The 21,511-nt window shown below is 29.8% G+C and overlaps 1 non-coding gene across 1 annotated transcript; it reads right to left on the bottom strand.

Moving 5' to 3' along the window:
* Positions 1–14,776: 14,776 nt before the first annotated feature.
* On the bottom strand, positions 14,777–14,873 carry TRNAY-GUA (transfer RNA tyrosine (anticodon GUA)). The gene is made up of 2 exons: positions 14,837–14,873; positions 14,777–14,812 (listed from the first exon to the last, which is right to left on the bottom strand). It is a non-coding gene; the product is annotated as a tRNA-Tyr (tRNA).
* Positions 14,874–21,511: the final 6,638 nt, after the last annotated feature.

Genomic DNA, 21,511 nt, shown 5'->3' with positions numbered 1-21,511 from the left:
TGAGCAGATATATCGCGCTAGATATAGAAGATGTTGCCAACATATTTGTGCGAGCCTCAGGTCCCTGAATATACTAGGTGCGTAAAACCTAAATTCATTAAGAACCTAAGGATTGTGTATTATCCGATTTAATGGCTTAAAAAGGTGCCTTCCCAGAAATATATCACGACGAGACTCCAATGAGTTGAAGCCTAACGCCCCACATATGAATGCACTAGGATATAGCCAAGGAAAATATAAAATATTGTTTATGTGCCGTTTAAAATGAAAAGTAATTTGAGAACATGACCCCAAATCACAAAATTCATCCACAAACTTTAATTCGACACCACTTAGGCGATAGGGATAAATCAAGTGATTTGAAGATCTTGTCACATTGAGGACACAGCATTTTTGAATGCTAAAAGATAACTTATTTTCGAAAGACCAACTTGACAGTGCATTTAAGTCCAATTGGAGAAGGGCTGCATCACTATGAGACTTAACTGTCTTAAAAAGTTTAAGGTCATCGGTGAATAAAAGATAGTCTGAATACTTAATTATTTTGGAAATGTCATTAATATAAATTAAAAAGAATAGTGTCCCCAGATTGGACCCCTGAGGTACCCCAGAATGCGAAATAAATTATCTTGAGAAATTGGGGTGATTGGAGTAAAAACAGTAGTATAATATAATGATATAACAACAATGACAGCACAATCTATGCAGGGTTCTGGGACTTAAGGACTTAGTTCTTAGGTACAAATAGATCCAGCCCCTATGACGAACTTAAAAATAAAATCTTTTAGATATATTTTTAACATGCGAAAAATTTATCAGAACTATTATAAAAATACCTATGAGCTGGTTGCTATTTTTAAAAAATATTTGAATAAATGATATAATATGTATGATTTCCGACACGGGGCCCCTCAAATAGTCAGTGAAATTTAAAATCATTTAACTCTCGATTTAATACATTTAAATAAAAAAATCTCGAGTTCAAATTTTCGCATGATCATAAAACTTCATCTATTGTTACTACGTACATAGAGAAAGTAAAAACATTAATATTGAAAACCAATTATTTTAAACGTAGTGAAATATACAAAATGGCAAAAGTGAAATATATAAAAAATATATTTTTGAATTATAAAATTCCCTCTATAAATTTATTATATGTATTTTAAAGCAATAAAAAACCGCAATCAATAGAAATTACATCTGACTATTGATTTCAACACTCACTTTTGGCGTATCAATACTAGAATTTGAGTTTAAGACTGCAAAAGCCAAAAAGCTGTAAAATTGCGCATTTTTCTTACCACTCATTTCTCACAAACGAAAGAAAACCAACAAAAACCAATGTTGAATTCTAATTTAGTGGGTCAAACTTTGTATAGATTGATTTGTCACCGATCCGGTAAGTAATAAGCAATATAATTATTAATAAATTTTAGAAATATTATACAGCCTGTGTCATTAGTAGTATTTATTACCATTGGTATGTAAAAATAGTGCGTAATTAGTTACGTTACATTTGTTGATGGTAATGAATTCAGATACTATGCCTATGTATGTGCATGTATATATATACCAACTGTAAGTATTATTTTGATTAAAAATAATAGTAGGTGGAGAGCTTGGGCGTATTTACACTTTCCACATTGAATTATTTTTCTTCAAACACACGTAACCGTAAATAAATCTGGTTTATAATATTTTGTAGATTTTATAATGATTCTCGATATATGTAATTCTAAAAATTGACTATTTTTTGAGGTATAAAAGTATGAGCATGTTCGCCAAAACAGTTTCGGTAGGCGCTTTGTCCATTTTGATAACGATTCTGATACGTACGAGTCCCAGGCTGTATGTATTAACAAGTGTGATTAATTAAAAAGATAAAAAAATGTATTATACTAATTTGTTATGTATTTTGTGTTAAGGGTCATTTTAAGATAATACTAGAACGAGCGTCGTTATTTTGTGACAACATAACGTTAACGAACTGTTCTATACAAGTCAAAAAGCTCAATAGAACTTCTCCTTATATTTTGAATGCGCGAGCAAACCTTATGAATGACTTAGGAAAAGATTATTTAGTAAGTAAAGTACTCAATGTTATATCAAAACACGACAGAATAAAACGATAATAGCGTATTTTAGGTAGAATTCATAACTTTCGAGTGGAAGGACAATCAATATAAGGAGAGCTTTATATCTTTTAAACAAAACTTATGCGATTTCTTGCTAAGAAACGCATGGTCGAAATCATTTCTCGAAGACTTCATAAACATTGAATTAAAATGTCCCATAAAGATTTGGTTTAAATTAAACTTTAAAACGTTCATTCTTCGTATATGTATATAAAATAAGAACTGTTATCAATTCATATGTATTTATGTATTTTCTAGAAAAAAATTATTCAAGTGAAAGACTTAACTATTAGTCCACACATATTTCCCGCAGCATTTCCAATTTCAAAATGGAAATTCGCGACGAAGATTTTCGTCACAAAAACTCAACATATGATTGTTCATTACTGGGTTGAATTTCAAGTCGTGAGGGAATATAAATTAAAGGCAAAAAAAAATGGAAAATAAAATGAAAAGCATAACGTCTACATATTTACATAGATATAAAGAAGTTTTAAGTAAAAATTTTACTTTTCAAATTATGAAAATATCGATTATATATACATTTATTAACTAGATTATCTCTATTATTATTATTTATTAACTATTATTATTATTTATTAACTATTATTATTATTATTTATTAACTATTATTATTATTATTTATTAACTATTATTATTATTATTTATTAACTATTATTATTAGTTGTACTCGTACTCGTACTCGTACGAGTACGAGTACGAGTACAACTACATAGTACGAGCTTTTAGCTCGAAATTTTACCGATTTAAAATTCAGCACACTTCCAATTAACCCTTTTAAACGAAAAAAAAAATAGTGTGGCCAGAAAACAATCTCAATAAACATGTTTCAATAGAAAATACTCAATATGAAATAGTATTAACAGTGGGAAAAAATCCCAAGTGAAAATACATACTTTTGACTTTTGATTTGAACTGGACGACTACTTAGAGAGATTTGAAAGCTGAAAAATACTACAAATGAAAGATAAAATACCCAACTATAGATTTCAATATTCATTTTGAAAAGTTAATTGACAGATTTTGAGACATCGACCGAACAACACCGAGATATAGAAAAATCGCGCGATTTAAAAAACACACTATAAAATAATACTAAAATAATAATAAAATAAACATTATAAAATAATAATTGCTTTTTATTTTATAACTATTTCTATAAGGAAAACGTCTTTAAATTCCCAATCACGATAATTTTTTTTATATTTAATGATCAAATTAAAACATATACGGTCATCGAATTTCGATTTTGGACGGCACAAAGAAAAAATTTGCTCAAGAGCTACAAAAATAATGGGTTTCATACTGCGTGCATGTAATCCTTTCCAGAGTGCATTAGTACTCCTTATCCTATATTTTTTAGTTTCCTTCTATTATATGGAGCCCTAGTGATAGGGTCCATTGTTTAAGAACCTAGGAAGTATGTACAGAGTTTTCTTAGATAAACCTACTTGATAGTTTACAGTTTTATCCATAGCTCTGTCTTAATGCTTACCTGATGGAAGAACTAGGTGTAATTTCCACCAGTTTCGACGTAGAGTAAGTTTGAGGAAACATTTCTATAAATTACTAGTTGGTTTGGTGACCAATCCTCAAAGTATTTCAGAATCAAGCTTCAATGTCACCAGCCAACTCAGATACATAAAATACCGCAATTTATTCTCCTCACCTAGGGTTTCGTTGCCTGTTGCCAGGAGCATCAAGCTTCTCATCCAGATTTCTATTAACTTGGATTTGTTTAATCTAAAATATACTTATCTGGTTGAAGGATAGTGTAATTTGAGACTGTTACATGTTCTACTGATGTATTGGTTTTATATTTATGCTTATTATGTTTTATTTTCTTCTTATTGTATGCTTTTTTCTTGTATAATCATAGTGACGACTTGTAACTACTCTTTAATGTTACTATTGTAAAATTGCAATAAATAAATAAATATCTACATACATGTTATGTGAAGTGGGAAAGGTGATGACATTTTCTATTGCCATTTGTTATTATTATTGAAGACTATATGAAGGGTAAAGTCATTACTCACATACATATGTATATACATATTATGAATCACGTAACAAATGTATATATAAACGTAATTGAATGGGAAAACTAAAAGAAATCGAATACTCGCATTAGGATAGTATCTATTATTAAATCGACGGGTTAAAAATGAAAAACATATCATAAATAATGATATATCATTAATGCCACACATATGTACATTTAAATGAAACGGATAACCAAATTTAATGAAGTCTCACCTTATAATGTGTATTATCAGATTGACAGTACTGTCGCTATAAATAGCGATTCTTATTAACAATAAACCATCATTAATGCTGCATTTGTAACAGTGAATGGACGTTTAAAATAATGGACATCCCTCAAGTGTTCCTTATCTTGCTATTTTTATTTTTTGTCACAAAAATAGATTTTTCCAATGGAAAAGTATTGTTAAATTGAAATAATTTGTAATTTATCCGATTTTATAAAGATAATAATTTATAAACATTTTTGAGAATGTGTATATAACTTTGGAACGGGCAACGATGTTTTGCGATAACAAAACAGTGAATAACTGCAGTGCGACAGTAAGAAAGTACAATAGAACTTCGCCATATATTTTAGATTTTTATATGCATATATTAAAGCCGTTAGACGAAGACATTCATGTAAGTGAAAAGTCATTTATTTTATTAAAACAATATCTTTGTATTATTTCGATCAAAAAAAATTGTTCATTACAGATGCAATTCAAAAGCTACGAATGGAAAAACAATCAGTTCAAGGAGAGTTTCATCGGCTATGAAATGAATCTTTGCGTTTTTCTCGCACGTGGTGAGTGGTTGATAGATATTGTGAGGACAGCTGGAAATTTCCCGGAAAAATGTCCAGTAAAGGTATACAGTTTGCAATATTTATATGTATATACATACATGTGTCTCGTTATTTGTCTTCTTCTAAAGTAATGATTTTTAGAAGGGTCTACTGTATATGCAGAACTTCGTCTTTCCTCAAAATAAACTTCCCATAGGTTTTCCGATATCCAGATGGAAATTTCGTTTCGTTTTCAAATCGTTGAAAACACTAAAAACCCTATTTACATATGCTTCCTATTTCAAAGTCGAAGAATTGGTGAAAACAGCTCCTAAGAAAACATTGGTATTAAAATAACCAATTAAAACACACCTATTTAATTATATGAATTTGTAAATTAAATTTCATTACACACATACATACATATTATAACAAATTAATTGAAAAAAAAATGGATTATATTTAATTTAAACTTTTCCAATATATTTTATCCCAATAAAATTTACATAAAAATTTGTGTTTCCATTATTCGCAATGTATATACATATTAAAATAGACAACCTCACCTATAAACGTTTTTATTTTATACTATTAAATTTAATCTAATTTGCTGAATCAAATGTGAGATTGTATTAAAGCAAACACTACGAAATTTTCTTAGGGAAGATTACATATATTATATTATAATGATCACGGTATTGCATATAATAAACAATATAACATTTAAACGAAAGAGTTTTGATATTTGAAAAAACTTTTTGTGATAATTAAATACCGACAGTAGAACTCTGCACTTGATCATGATACATATAATTTATTATCATATGATTATGATTATTATTATCTATATCATATGATTATGATCGGTCTCCGTGACGAGCCAGAATGTTAAATTACAGAAAACGCAAATATCGGAAGGCAAAGATTGAAAATCGAAAGATCTTAAGTCGAAAGATCAAAAAAAAAGGGTGCATGGTAAACGGTACATACTCACTGAATTTGCGCGAGCAGGATACAACAGGAAAAAGAGGAACAGGCTTTTCCTCCCGTATTAATGTGCGCGCGCAGAATACAATTTAACAGTATATCAAATAACCCACTGCTAAGATCGAAATGCGAAATATGTTTATGACATTTACTTGCTAGTTACCAAAAGATATATATGTATATATATATATATATATATATATATATATATATATATATATATATATATATATATATATATATACATATATATATATATATATATATATATATATATATATATATATATATATATATATATATATATATAGAAATATATATAAACATATATATATATATACTATATGTAAATATAAAACATTAAAAATAGTTTAAAAAATTGATTAGTTTTTTTTAAATATCAATTAAAAGAAAATTCATGTGCTCACATAATATGAGTATGAAAACTATCCTAGATTTTTTTCATTTTAAGTGATTAAAATCAAATTAGTTCAGTTGTATTAAAATGTAATTTGATTACTATAGAAATTACATATTATGTACGGTAGCAATGTTTTTTTATATGGAAATTTTTACTATTGAAAATGTAATCTATTTGAACAGATTACCAGAAAATTATTTTAGTTACGAATCAATACACCCTTCACTTGATTATCTCTACTATTAGGCAAATTTTTTTTTATGATAGTATTTCCGCTAGAAAATGAGCTTATTTTCCGATACACAATGATATATATATATATATATATATATATATATATATATATATATATATATATATATATATATATATATATATTAATGATTATTTTAATTCAATGGATTTCCCGAATCTAACTCACAATTTGTTTTACTTAATGATATCAGTAAACCCGCATGACATTTTATTATTATCTTATAGATTTTCCAAAATTCTATATTGACATTGTTACCATATTTTTATGAGATATTGTATACCTTAACAACGACATCGCAAAATAAATAGGCTTAAAATTTTTATTTTACTATACCTATATTATCAGCGGCGGTTTATCATACATTGAATAAATTATCATTTTGAATAAAAAATACCAATAAAATTGTTTTACTACTATTAAATTAAATTAAAATTGTTTATCTATGTATAAAACTAAAGACTACATAGACGCGACCCAGATTTCAAATTTGCAAACTTCAGGGCTGGACAGCAGCGCCTTGTCCATACAAACGTACTATACTTCTCCCTACCTCAATTATGGCACTAGAGAAATTATTTTTTAATATGCTATGGATATCCACCATTGGGGTGTATCTATCGTTTTATTTTTTTTTGATTAATTATTTTTTATAGGAGCTAGGAGCCGCCAAACATCTATAAAATCGCCTCTTTTTTACACCCACGAAAAGAGTCTAGCGTGGTTATTTAACGGTAGATTTTAAAAAATATACGCCGATAGATGCACAGAAAATATCGTTCTCATACCGATGATGATTTTTTTTTAAAAATTGATCCAGTTTTGGAGGAGAAAATAGTAGAATACGAAACCTCGATTTTGTCAATTTAAAACACGTTTTATCTGGTCGAAGCACAACTGTCGCATTCACTCAATATATGTATATATATTGATATATATTGTCGCATTCTCTCAATATATATATATATATATATATATATATATATATATATATATATATATATATATATATATATATATATATATATATATATATATATATATATATATATATATATATAGATGTTTATATATATATATATATATATATATATATATATATATATATATATATATATATATATATATCGAAGAAAGGAACGGTAACAAAATACATAATAGTAAACATTTTACTATATTTATTTGAATAGTTTTATTTTATATAAATTTATTTGAATACTCATTTGTTTTTTTATTAAATTGTCACGAACAAACAAAGATATGTATAGTAAGTCTCTTTCGAAATTATATGTATACCAGAATCCGGCGCATGCACCCCCTAGGGTTCCACCCCCACGATTGCGCTCCCGGAGGCTCCGCCCCCTAGGGCTTTTCCCTCGGTGCCTTTGCCTCCAAGGACTTTGAATCGTTTGAATCGAAAAAAATCGAATCAGCGCCTATAAATCGAATAAAAAACTACGAACCAACGAAGGAACGGTACATATGTACATAAATATATGCAAAGCCTCTTTCCAAATTATATATTAGATTCCCTTCTTTGTTATTTTTTATAATTTGTAATTATTATTATTATTATCCGCTATTATATAGCTTACTATTTTTATGATTGTGTTAAATGTGTTGTTTGTGTATATGTATATCATGTCTAATTTCTTTAATTATTATTTTATTTCTTTTCTGTTATATTTTTGACCATTGTGGCGCATTAGGAATTCCTGGTAATGCTACAATGGTCTAAACTTTAAATAAATAAATAAGTAAAAACTACCTACATACATATGTACATAAATATAAAATATAAGACAGCAACAGAAACATTAATTAAATAAATTTTCAATACAAAATGCTCCGAGACTATTGCCCTAGAGGAAAAATTGGTAGCAAACAGTATATATATATATATATATATATATATATATATATATATATATATATATATATATATATATATATAAATGTAGGATATTAATATAAAATTATTATAATTATGTATAATGATGTGGCTCATGCCGAACAGTTGGTACACATATGTATTAATGTTAAGGTTGGTACTACCGAACCGTGTGCGGTAGCGACAGTAGTAGTAGGCGTCTCGCCTTGATGCGCCGGTTGCGTACGCGCATCGATTACCTATTGTTCTAAATAAACATAAGATTGAATTGAGATCGTCTTTACTTGTCTCTCTCTCCTGCAATCCTCCCTACTACCCAGCGGACTTCCTATATATATATATATATATATATATATATATATATATATATATATATATATATATATATATATATATATATATATATATATATATATATATATATATATATATATATATATATATATATATATATATATATATATATATATATATATATATATATATATATATATATATATATATATATATATATATATATATATATATATATCTGTTATTATGTTCGTATTATATTCGTACATTTTGTTGGCAGTTTTTTTAGCTGTGACCCACATATGTCGAATCAAAACGACTATTATAGTATTATAGTACGGCGAGCGTTATCAGACACACAGAATGGCGATATTATATGTATAATTCACATCAAATTTCGGAAACAATCAGTTCAAGTATTTGAGTTTTTATATTTTGATGGATAATTTCAGTGCTGCGCAACCTTTCCGGCACTACAATAAATCCGTATATTCTGTCTATTATAATATCCGTATCCGTATATTCTGTCTATTTAATAATAGACAGAATATACGGATTTATTATAGTACCGGAAAGGTTGCGCAGCACTGATTATCCACCAAAACATAAAAAAACTCAAATACTTGAACTGATTGTTTCCTAAATTTGACGTGAATTATTATATGTATATCAATCAAACCTAACATATGATTACAACTCGAATTAATTTCACATTAAATCACTTGTTTACGTTAACATGAATGATTCATTTAATTGTATACAAGTTTTGAAAACAATTACAAAACCAACAACATGGAAAGTTTTTCATTATACACATCATATTGTTGCGTACGGGGTGGGTGGAGGATCCAAGTAAAAGCCAACAGTCGTTTCACAGCATTTATTGATGATTCAGGAGTTACACGCACTGTCACCGCTCCGTCCAGAATGAATTATATCGCCTACGTACCGCCTTATAAAGGGTAGATCTCTCAGGACGCCTAATCTGTTTACCTGTTGTATAGTCACGTATTCGGATATGTATTTCCATGACATTGGGACGTAAGTGCATGCATTTAGTTAACCGATAACAGATATCCGTTGGTCTAAGTACAATTCGCTCAATCCACGGCGTACGTAACAATATCATTTCATACCATCAAGATAAAATTAACGATTAATATTGAAAACGAGTGACATAAATTACAGCCCATTCAGACTTCTGCAAGTGAAGAAGCATTGCATTCTAAACTTTAACAATGTTTTCGGTTCAAAGAATACTTTTTCTAATAATGATCAACGTTATTGCTATTGCATCCTTCAATACGGTGTGTACTATTTTAATATATGTATTTAAATTTCGAATACAAACATGTTTTAATTTGATTATTATTTAATATAGATGAGTCCCGTAATTACGACGATGGAAAGGTCTCACGTAATTTGCGACAAAGAGACAGTTTTAAGTTGCAACACTACCGTTCGAAAACACAATAGAACGTCACCATATTTGTTGAATATTTTTGCAGACATTGCCACACCACTGGGCAGAGATTATTCGGTAGATTTAACTGTATTACACAATTGGCTGAATGTATTTTTAATTTATGGCTTGAATTTCTTTCAGATATTGTTCAAAAGCTACGAGTGGAGGAACAACCAGTATAAAGAGAGTTTTATGGGATTCAACAAAAACATGTGTGACTTTCTGGAAAGCGATAAATGGATCTCTAATATGGTTAAAGACGTAGCCGGCATGCCTCGAAAATGTCCTTTTAATGTAATTGTATTGAAAATTCTACTTTTAATCAGCATATAATTGTATTATGATACTATACTTTCATGCTTTCAGATGGGACACTTTGTGCTGAAGGATTTTGAATTCGCAGATGACGCTTTTCCACCTGGTTTTCCAGTTGCAAAGTGGAAATTTGTCTTCAGTATAATATCGACAGAATCTAAAAATAGCGTTGGTAGTTTTGAGATAGAATTCAAAGTCGAACAAAATTTAAAAGCCAATGGGAAACAATAATTTGATGTAAAGAGAATACTTTTTAACATGTTTTAAATCAAATTCGTTCAATTAAATGTCATATTTAAATATTAAATTGTAGTTTAATTCAAAATGTAAATTCAAAAATATGTTGCTTAGAAATTATACATTTTTACTTTATCTATGTACGTAGTAACAAAAGATGAAGTTTTGTGATCATGCGAAAATTCGAACTCGAGATTTTGACTGATTCGAACTCGGAATCGATCACTGATCACGTTTTCATGATCTAGAAAAAAATGTGTGTGTGTGTGTGTGTGTGTGTGTGTGTGTATTTTGGGGATATTTTTAACACCGTTAGTCCTATCGAAATGAAACTTAGTATCGGTTAATGAAATTCTTATCGACACGTCGTAATTTTTTTTTAAATTTTTAAGTTGACCGGAAATGGTACCTCCCCTTATAGGTGTCCTCTTTTTTTTAAGTTTTTGAATTCAATTATCTCCCAAACCACTAACTGAATCAGACTGAATTTTTTTTAAATATAATAGAAATAATAATTTTTATAACCTTATATTTTTTAAATATTTCTATCTGAACCGAAAGTAGTACTTTTACTCTAGAGAATCGAGGTTTTTTTATGTTTTTCTCAGAAACCTTTTGTTTTATTGAACTGAAATTTCATATCTAAAAGTTTAAGCTTAATACCAAATTATAAATAAAATTTAGTAAGTATCTGTCAACCGGAAGTGGCAGTTTACTCCTGTTCGATTTTTCTTCCACTATTTTTTTCGACCCCTTAAACATGTGTGTTCGTCACAAAAAAATTCAAGTATAATTCTTGTAGCAATTTGACGAAAATGAAAAAAAATTATTAAATTTTATAAACCGGAAGTGGGATTTTTTTCACTTAAAAAAGTTGAAAATGTTGTGCCCACTACTCTGTCCACACCCCTGAACGTATTAAGCTGAAAATTTATATTTCTATACTTTATGTACTAACTTAGAGCTGGTAGGGTTTTGGTCAGAATTCGTAAACCGGAAGTAGTATTTTTTTTAAAAACAATATTTCATTATTTTATTTTCACCTTTAAAATTGTTTTAAGCTTCTTGATATTTATTGCGTATAATACTGATAGTAATTTTTAGTAATAAAAAAATTTGAACAAAATCTGACAACCGGAAGTAGAACTTTTGTTTTGTGCAAGTTTCCATACATTTGCGCTCAATTTGTATCGCTATCATAGTCATCAGTTCAATATCGAATTTTGTTTTGTAACCTTCTTATATTCCTCAAATACATAGATAAAGTCATGGGTTGGTCACACCCGAATTTTTTTAATTGCAGTGTTTTTATTATATTAATTGAAACTCTAAATCAAAATTACACATAAAGTATTTAGAAACAAAAATACTCCAGGATTTAATATTAAGATTAAACCTGGGCACTAATTATTTGGTGGGCTAAAAATAACTAAAATGATCAGTTAAAAATTAAGATTAACGATCAGTAATTTATTAAATAAGTGATCAATTAAATAACATAAATGATCAGTAAATATTCATTTTTCGATCAGTAAATGACAATTTTTAGATCAGTAATGAATTAAATAAGTGATATGTAAAACCAAATAAATTATAATTTTTGACAGTTGGATGATATTTTAGCGCGTCGCCCATCTTAGATCTTAGCAGCCAACACTTATTTATTTAAGGGTCAGGTTAGGTTAGGTTAAGTTAGGGTTGGACCTATTATTTTAAGATTAGATTGTTAGGGTCGGTATTTATTAATTTAACAGACACGCGAGAACTGATACAGTGAGACTGAAATTAACCTGGAGCGAAGGACGAGGACCGAGGGGGTTGAAAACAGAGAGGGGGTCAATATTTGTTTATGAATGACGTTCAAGTTGTTAAAGCCGGGTTAAACACATATCCGAGAAAAGTCAGTCTAAGGGAAAAATCAAAAATCAGGAAGCCAGTAGCGTCAGTGAAAGAAGGCCAGGGGATGATGAAATGAAACTGAAAGCGAGAAAATGAAACACCAGTGAATGTCAGATTTTATCAACGCGCGGTCCGGCGTAAACAAAGAAACGCACGCAATACCTAAAAAAAATTGATCATTTATTTTAAAATTTTATCATTTCGTTTTATATCCTCATCATTTTGGTTTGATTACTGCTCATAGTATTTAAATACTTATCATTCTATTTAAAAACTGCTCGCATAGCAACCGATCAATAAAAAATGATCATATATTATATTTACTGATCAATCCATTATTTTTACCTACCAATTTTTTTTTTTATTGATTAAAATGTCAATTTTTACTGATCGGTTAAATAGAGGCCATTAAATTTAAGCATATATATTACAACTATGACTGTTGTTCAAGTGCATAAATATGTATGTGGGCTTTGCTTGATCAATTTGACACATTTATTGTGCATTTCTTTTTGTATGGAAAAAATAAAACTCACAGTGTTAGATATAAAAATATAAAATAAATAAAACGATATTGCAGCATTTCAATCAAACCAGTCATAGATATAATACTGACCGGGTGATATTTAAGTAATAATTGGCGGAAAGAAAGCTGATTACCGTTTAGAAAATGCAGTTTGACATTCTGACATGCGATTTATTTACTTTTACATAATTCACGCATCGCAACAGTGCATTATTTTGATCTACAAATTGAATTCTATTGATCGTATGCGAACATAAAAAAAGAAAACTTTTTTTCTACTTTTTCTCTTACGATATAATTTAATCTGAGAATAAAAAAACGATACGTTTTTACTACAAATTTATCACGAACACGTCGTTAGGCTAATCCACGCCTATATTTCACGATTATAACTTTGGTATAGTGATTTATGCGAACCTATGTTTGAGAAATACGAAAAGGCAACCTTGTATCGAACGCTGTATCTAAGGGAGACTTGCGGAAATCCGACAAGCAATCTATTCGATGTATCCGTACTTAAATATCATTAATTATATTTATCTAATAAAAGAAATTCATATTTTATACAATTTAATACCTGTATTTGAGTAGGCATTGTTTTGAATTCGGAATTTGACTAGGCCTTGTTGATTTTGATATGAAATTAGAATTTCGACAAGTTTCGTTATATTTTTATTAAAGCGTTCATAAAGTAAAAAAATTCGGATGTGACCAACCCACGATTTTATCTACGTATTTGAGGAATATAAGAAGATTACCAAAACAAAAATTAATTGATAATGAAACATACGGGTCTACGTGACGAGACAAAATGTTAAATGACAGAAAACGCGAATATCGGAAGGCAAAGATCGAAAATCGAAAGGTCTTAAGTCGAAAGATCAAAAAAAAAGAGTGCATGGTAAACGGTACATACTCACTTAATTTGCGCTAGAAGGATACAACAGGAACAATAAGAACATGCTTTTCCTCCCGTATTCTGCGCGCGCACATTAATACGGGAGGAAAAGCCTGTTCCTCTTGTTCCTGTTGTATCCTGCTCGCGCAAATTAAGTGAGTATGTACCGTTTACCATGCACTATTTTTTTTTTGATCTTTCGACTTAAGATCTTTCGATTTTCGATCTTTGCCTTCCGATATTTGGGTTTTCTGTCATTTAACATTCTGTCTCGTCACGGAGACCGGAAACATACATACACGTTCACACATTTTATTTTATTTTTACATAGATATAATATACCAGGAAGGCTTGACAGGAAGACCCCAATGTCCCTTTCTGGGCAATGAATTACAAACAATGCAGCATTTTATTATTACATAAATCACTGTATTTCCAGAAGCTTAAGAACACGAAATAACAATTATTTTATTAATTAATGACAGAACGAATCCATTGAGAGGTATATGGATTTTTGATTTTCTATATAACTTTTAAAAATTATACACACAATAAATACAGAAGATTTACTCATATTAATGAAGTTTTTAAGTTTCCATGGACGACAAAAAATATATCCTTCGAGCCGGATTTGAACCAGCGAACTATGGATCACAGCATTCACATCAATATCAGTCTACAGTCCACCGCTCTACCAACTGAGCTATCGAAGGCTTGAATTCGACCTCTAAATTAAACCAATTCTCTCCGAACTGCTGATAACTCGTTATTATATTATGTAATATGATATAAGCAATCGCGTTCAGTGCAAAAACCCAGTGTGTGTTGACTCTGTGTTTTGCTCTGCCTCAAGAATGCTTGGGTTTGTTTTTCGTAATTCTCGACACTTCCATAATCCCACTGTTTTGAGGCTGTTGTGCAATGCTCAAGTTAAGAGTATCTTGGAATATGCCTCTATGATCTGGAATCCTTCCACTAAATCTCTATCTATCAAACTTGAACTTATCCAAAGACGCTTTCTTCGACTGCTTTATAAGGAGAAATATGGGATTTACCCATATTTATTTCCTTCACAATTCATCATGGGTATGGTCGGCTACACTTCTCTTGAACACATGAGGAGTGTTACCCTCATCAAGTTCTTGTTTTCCATATTTAGAGGCTTTATCTCCTGTCCATCTTCAACCCGACTGAATTTGAATGAAACAACGACTTAATCAAGAATTGCTCTGGGAACTCTTTCAACTTGTATGTAGACTGTATTTTTGCTCATCTGGCGTAGAGATATATCTTTTCGTTGAGTATATTAGCGATAGTATTAGATGATTCCATAAGCTCGTGCCCGTTTAACGTTGAGAACATTTACCGCCAAGTATTAAAATCGGGTATGAACTTATGCAATCATATTATTACGTATCCCATATTGGTACAGTGCGCCTTGATCTTATTTTAAACAAATACATGGGGAATATATAACCATAAAAGCGATAAATAACACTGTTCGACAAATGACGACTTTTTATTTAATTCTCATATAAAGACAATTTAATATATTATCCCTATTTATTCAATTCAGATTCATGTAAATACGAGTAACTGCTACTACAAGCTTTTAGCTCGCAATTTTACCGATTTAAAATTCAGCACACTTATAATTAACCGTTTTTAAACGAAAAAAAAACATAGTATGGCCAGAACACTATCCCAATAAATATGTTTCAATAGAAAATACTCAATATAAAATATTATTAACAGTGGAAAAAAATCCCAACTGAAAATACGTACTTTTGACTTTTTATTTGAACTGGACGACTACTTAGAAAGATTTGAAAGCCGAAAAGTACTACAAATGGAAGATAAAACGGTTACCTGACAACTCGTTCACAGATTTTCCGTAAACCGATGATGCGCTCCAGGCATTACGTATACGGCCATCTCTTTCTCACCCCGTCTGTTCACCATGATCTTGTTTACTATGTCATTACGTATGCAGCCATCTCTTTCACAGATCGTCTGTTATCGGTGAAAAAATGGTCTGTGAAAGAGATGGCTGCATACGTAATGGCAGAGTAAACGAGATCATGGTGAACAGACGGGGTGAGAAAGAGATGGCCGTATACGTAATGCCTGGAGCGCATCATCGGTTTACGGAAAATCTGTGAACGAGTTGTCGTGTCACCAGATAAAACACCTGACTATAGATTCCAATATTCATTTTGAACAGGAAATTGACAGATTTTGAGACATCGACCGAACAACACCAAGATATAGAAAAATCGCGCAATTTAAAAAACACATATCTCCAAATCTCGAGCCTATCAACATTTTTATTACCAGATTCGTGTTCACTGGGCATAGATCTATAAGAAAAGTCATATCTCGTCTCTGAACCATTTTTCGTGTCGAACAGTGTAATCTAATCACTAGAAGATAAATACTGACATCATCTGTTTCAGTATATAAACCGTGCCAAGGTACGACCGTCAGTCAGAGCATCAGACTCCGATAGTATAGTCTTAGAATCTGACTCATCGAGAGAGTCATAACACGAGTTAATACATACGATTCAACCAGCATGAAAATTAGCTCTTAATAATCAGTGCAGTAAAATATTAACAACTCTACAAATTTCTTAAGTTCGTCGTTTCAATATTCAAGTGTTCTTCGAATATATTAATGAGCAACAAAAAAAATTACCGGACTATATTTACTAAATTTCACCTACTGAATTCGAACATGACAATGATTTTTGTTGGTTTCTTCTCATTTATGAGCGTTTAAAAAATGCACATTTTTTCCAGATTTTTGGCTTTTACAGTCTTTAACTCAAATTCTAGTATTGCTGTGCCAAAAGTGAGCATTGGAATAGATACTCATATATTTTTTCTTTTTTTTGTGGTTTTTATTCCTTTAAATACGTATAATTAATGATCTAGCGAATTTTAAAAGTCAAAAATATCCTTTTAATTTCCGTAATATTACGGTCAATCCGTAATATTGCATCAAAGTTATGCAAAAATTGTGTGAAATTCCGATTATATACAAATTTGTTTTTAATTCTGAATGAATGAATGAATCTTTGTAAAATATCAACAGTGATATTTTATTTATTTTTCTTAAATACATATTTATTTTCGGAAATAACATTTGTTAATTTAAAGGTCGTTTCTATTATTTATTAAATATTTTACCTCAAGTGTATTTACAAATTAATGTTGTGTTTTAAAATATTTTTTTCTGTTTAAAAAATATTAAGAAAATATTGTACCATATTTTAATAATAATAATAGTATTGAAGACAACCTTAATTTATCATTGTTTCGTTTTATTTTTATTTGCAGGTCATTTAATAGACAATGGTTTAGAATGAAGGTGACCTGTCATTATAAAAAACCAAGAAAAATCTAAATAATTTATTACTCATCATCGTTTATTCATAATAAAATATGATAAAACGTATGTATTGTTACGAAGATCGTATCAATTGATATATATTTCATTCGTAAATGTGCTTTTAATGTAACATACAATAATATGCCTGTTAAGAAAGGTCAATGTCATCACGAGTGAAATTTCACTCGTTCGTCGATTATGCAAATTATGCCGATTGTTCAATTGCAGCCATAAATCTACTTTGGAATCTAACAATCAATTCTTAATACGTATATTTGTATAAACAGTCGTATTTTCACGGATATTTAGTCGTGAAAGTGAGTACGATTTTATCGGTAGCATTTGCCGGGACACAACATTTTCACCGACAATGCATTTTTTCGAAAGCGTACATTTTTTTTAATATACGAGAAAATAAACGTCCGTTTTTAACAACAGAAAGAACATCTACCAAAAAAACGCTAAAACAATATATATGTACGGAAGAAATTTTCACACGTTTTCTAAGTGCGTATTATTAATCCGTCAAAGAGTGACGCTTCGGCGGGTCAAGCGCACCACGCTTTGGGAAGTGCTGATGTGACGGATTGTATTGTGGAAATTTCGCTTTCGTACGGTGGTAATCCAATGAAAAGTGGGCGTTTTTTGCATTGTTTGGAAATTTATCGACTTGTAATCTAACAAACGACTCAAATTAACAATTCGAAATTGATATGATTCAATAAAACAGATTCTTAAAAGCGATAGCATTTGTTTTCTCTTGACAATTCATTCAAGTATTATTTTACTAACGGAATCTGCACTCAAATACTAAATGCTTTTTAACCCTCCTTCACCGAAGTGGGGTATGCAAGTGCCCCAATTTTTACATTTTTCGTAATAACTATGTGGTTTTCAAAGCTATACACCCTATATTTCTTGTATGATTTAGAAAAGGGGTACTTTGTAAAAAAATACATTTATACATTTCTATGTTACAAAGTATGATTTAACGGCGGTAGCGATACGTCATGTATTTGACTGTTCGCTTGCATATTCTTGTTGATCGATGAATCAATGCGAGAGAAAGAGACAGCTATATTTTCGTAAGCTATTGTTTTCGTCAATTTTGGCGCGTGGTTATTGAGACATACAGTACCCTGTTGGCCTTACCTATGTGCGTTTGCATGCTGATACGTGTCGTTATTTTTTAATACAAAAATAGTCAAAAACATGCTATAGGACTAAAACTTTTTTATTTTGATGTATAAAATGATTAATAAGGTATATATTGAACCCATTTGTATTGAGAAAAGCTGTATTTTGATTAAAAAATACTGGGGTCTTACTCGACGCTCTTTCCTTCAAATGTTAATATATTATATTTTCTATTCAACGTGTTTAATCTTCTTGAATATAAATTGAGTTTTAAGTAAGCGGCGAATTCTTAAGAATATTTCAAAATAATGACCAGTATTTCATTGAAAGTACTATCCCGAAAATAAGAAAGAACCATTGGTTTATCTTTCTTAGAACATTTCATGCTTCTTTAAAAGCTTTTATTTAGTTTTTACTATATTTTATCAAGTGTTAAGGGTGATACACATATTTACTTAACACACTGCGCTTTAGATCTTCGACTTCAGAGAGCCTTTAGTTAATATTATGTACATTGTTACGGGGACAATTAATTATAAACAAAATTTTGATATACTTATATAATGTATATTTCCCAAAGCAGTTTGTGTTTACGAGATCTACGCTGACATGTTTTGAGATTCATTACAAGTCTCGAATTATAACACAAATTAGTAGTTTCAGTAAAAAGCTACTAGTTTAATCACAAATCATTAATTATGTTTTTAAATCACAAGTTACTAGTTACTTATTTAACAGTTCAAGTCACTAGTTAGGCAGTTATATCGCAAGTGCCTTAACAAAGGGCTGGTCGTTGTATATGTGTACATATGTATGTATATAAAATCTGCTGGGTGAAATCAACCTATAAGATAACATATGTATGTCTAAATCCAAATATAGCTAGAGTTTAATTTTGAAACAAAGTATTTTAATAATAATCTGGGGGAAGAAGTAATAAAATTTAAGTCTTTACATATGTGTGAATTACAGGGCTTAAGTAATAAGTATGCTAGGGGAGAAGTCAATAAATAACGGTCGTAAGACCATGGCAAAGGTTAAAAGTGTAGTTAAAACAATAATAAGCTCGTAATAAAGAACCTTGTGGGGTTGACCTTTATCATTAGTAGAAAAATAGAATAATGTTGAGATTTGTAAAGACATGTGTTTCAAATAGACACATGCTAGCAATAATACCAGCAGCGTGGTCTAGTGGTGAATGTTGAATTATTTCGTACTTGATGTTACGAGTTCGATTCCCTGCTAAGTCTCGTTGTTGGCCAGACCTTGGTTTGTCTAGGTCGATCGTTTCTTATCAGAATTTGCCAATTTTTCTGATTTTCATTGAAACGATTTCTGTAAAATTGGCGTTTCCTTCCCAATTTTCTGTTGCGAACCTTTAGTTATTGTTATATCTTAGTGTTCGCCATATTGCTCACCATAGATGTCTCTGTGGTTGTTTATCGAATATAAAATTCGTACTGTTACATGAAAGTTATTCATCGTTATTTATCGTATTAATACGATATTTGTAATATCTGACGATAGATGTCAGATATTGTTAAGATTTACATGTATCTATGTAATAATTATGTGGACCAAGAAGGCGCATTTGGGGTTTACCTGTTAAGCCTTCCTGGTATGCCTTGGGAGAGCATCCACATTACAATCTTCTTGAATATAAATTGAGTTTTGAGTAAGTGGCAAGTTTCTAAGAATATGTCAAAAGAATGACAAGTATTCCATTAAAAGTACTATCTCTAAGATAAGAAAGAACCCTTGGTTTATCTTTCTTAGAACATCTCATGCTTTTTTAAAAGCTTTTATTTAGTTTTTACTATATTTTATCAAGCTTATACACAGATTTCCTTAACACACTATGATTTAGATCGTCGACTTTAGAGAGTCTTTAGCGAATATTATGTACATATAAGATGTATTATGAGCATTTATAAGAATTGTAAATAGGTTTTTGAGCTCTTTTTCCTATTATGCTATACACTTGAATAATATAATACTATAATTACTAACAAAAATAAAATAAAATTGCTAAATAGAAAATGATCAATAGCTCAGTAGCTATTAAAAAATATATATAAGATGCATTGTGAACATAATTTAGTAATAATAAAATGCATTTAAAAATCAAATTTGAAAGGCTTATACCATTGCAAATACAATGTATGGGCCATTTTAACGATAAGCTTATACTTGAATTAAAAAAGTAAAAAACTTTCTAATACTATATGTATATTACTTAATGTGTATATGCATAGGTATCAGTTTTATTGTCATAGTTGTGTAACTATTTGAACACTTTAAATTTAAGCAAAGAATACACTTTACACTCATATTAAGAACTTCAAACATAAATATGCACGTATGTTGACTTTTTATATTAAAATAATTACAAATGCGAAGTCCATGGAAGGTTTTTAGCGTTTGTGTGCGGTTTTCTTTGTGTTTGGGGATTTTTTTCCCTTTAATATGATGTAATCAAAAAGCCAGATGCCGCTCTGAGATCCCAAATAACTTAGATCATCCTTGCTTGCGTCATTATTTACGTTTTCGGTTCATGGCCATATAAATTATAGATGGTTTTGGGAACTGTAACAATTTCTCGAACATCTGACACCGATTAACAACCGTTTTTGGCAATGAGTGTGCTTGTTTATCAACGAATCAATTTGCAGTAATTTTTTTAATATGTGAATAAATAACGGATGGAATTGTACGATAAGGTATAGTTCATTGAATTTTCAATTTATTTCTATTATTGTTATTGTACTAACCAAAACAATAGATGGGTTTCGCAGACCATTTGTTGTTGTTCGGCGGCCGC

The sequence above is a fragment of the Arctopsyche grandis genome, chromosome 5 (assembly GCF_051622035.1).
Source record: "Arctopsyche grandis isolate Sample6627 chromosome 5, ASM5162203v2, whole genome shotgun sequence".
In the NCBI taxonomy this organism is placed as follows: Eukaryota; Metazoa; Arthropoda; class Insecta; order Trichoptera; family Hydropsychidae; genus Arctopsyche; species Arctopsyche grandis.
The sequence above is the reverse complement of the archived record's forward strand: the minus strand, read 5'-3'. Positions and strand labels throughout refer to the sequence as shown.